Source organism: Stylophora pistillata, chromosome 3, assembly GCF_964205215.1.
Source record: "Stylophora pistillata chromosome 3, jaStyPist1.2, whole genome shotgun sequence".
NCBI classification, from domain to species: domain Eukaryota; kingdom Metazoa; phylum Cnidaria; class Anthozoa; order Scleractinia; family Pocilloporidae; genus Stylophora; species Stylophora pistillata.
The window spans coordinates 36,158,465-36,159,722 of record NC_142521.1 but is presented as its reverse complement, the minus strand read 5'-3'; positions in this window follow the sequence as shown (position 1 = coordinate 36,159,722).

Genomic DNA, 1,258 nt, shown 5'->3' with positions numbered 1-1,258 from the left:
AAATAAGTCCATTCTTTTCCCAGTATCAGTTTGTGTGTATGTATGAGAGTTTCGATATTCCTGAGATAGAAGTCTAACAAAACCAACTCTAATTACTCCACTGATATTTTCGTATCTTTGTGATACATTTACAAAGCTGCTGAGTAAAAGGTCCGAAATCGAACGCGGTGAAAATTATGAGTTGTGCAAAGGCAATTTCAGGAAAGAGAATAACATTGGTTATTTTTTCCTAGCGTCTCAAAACTTTCCTTAAGTTTTGCTAACGCCTGTTGTTACACAATTTCTGATGACCAATATATTTGAGCATATTTTGCACCAGATGGAGGCTGCAGCTTGTTCATTTCATGGAAGGACCTAACTTGGATTAGTAAGCGATAAATAAATATATATATTTGTACATAAAACCTTGAATGCCTAAAAATAACAGTTACAGCGCTTCCCAGCTTTCTTTGATTGACTTAGTCAGGAAAAATCTTTAATAATTCCAATTTTTTATGAGCAAGTTAACTATAGAAACAGCCAAAACTGTTCAGTTACAGTTTGTGAACACACACGTAAAACATGGCTAGGTTAGGGTTAGGGTTAGGCTGTCTGACCTGAACTTTTTCTTGTAAATAGATGGAAATGCTGCAAGAAAAACAGGAGGAGGAAAAAAAGACTCAGTGAATAGATGGAATCTGAAGTAGCGAGTCCAACGACAAGAAATGGAGAACATGGTCAAGGCGAGAATGATGCAAGCTGAAAAACAAAGACGAAATTTCATTCAAGAAAACCAAACATGCAACTAACGACTTGCGCTAATGTAGAAATCAAATAAAGGCATAGAGAAGACAGTGGAGAGCTTGAGACAACAGCTGCTACTCAATCAGAGCCGACAACAGTAAGATGAAAACCCAGGATTCGTTGATAGAGCGCTGCACATGATACCAGTCTTGTGTGGGGTCGCTAGCACCCTATCTAAGAGTAGCGTCATGTAAGGCCTCTCAAGTTATCCCTTATCAAGAATACTCATTCGATTTATCTGTGGTTGCATAATATCCGTTTCCGGTTTGACGTAATTGGTGACAAATTAACCACCTTAAAAATATGGAATCCCTTGTATGTCAATTGACATTTCATTGATTTCAAAGATAAACTGAAAATAGTGTGTTGTTCATGATAACGATTGGACTGTAAAGAAACTTGAAAGTCACCTAAAATAAAATAATTTCAAAAGACACTAATCGGGTCTTCTGATTATTTCTAGCTAGTGTACACA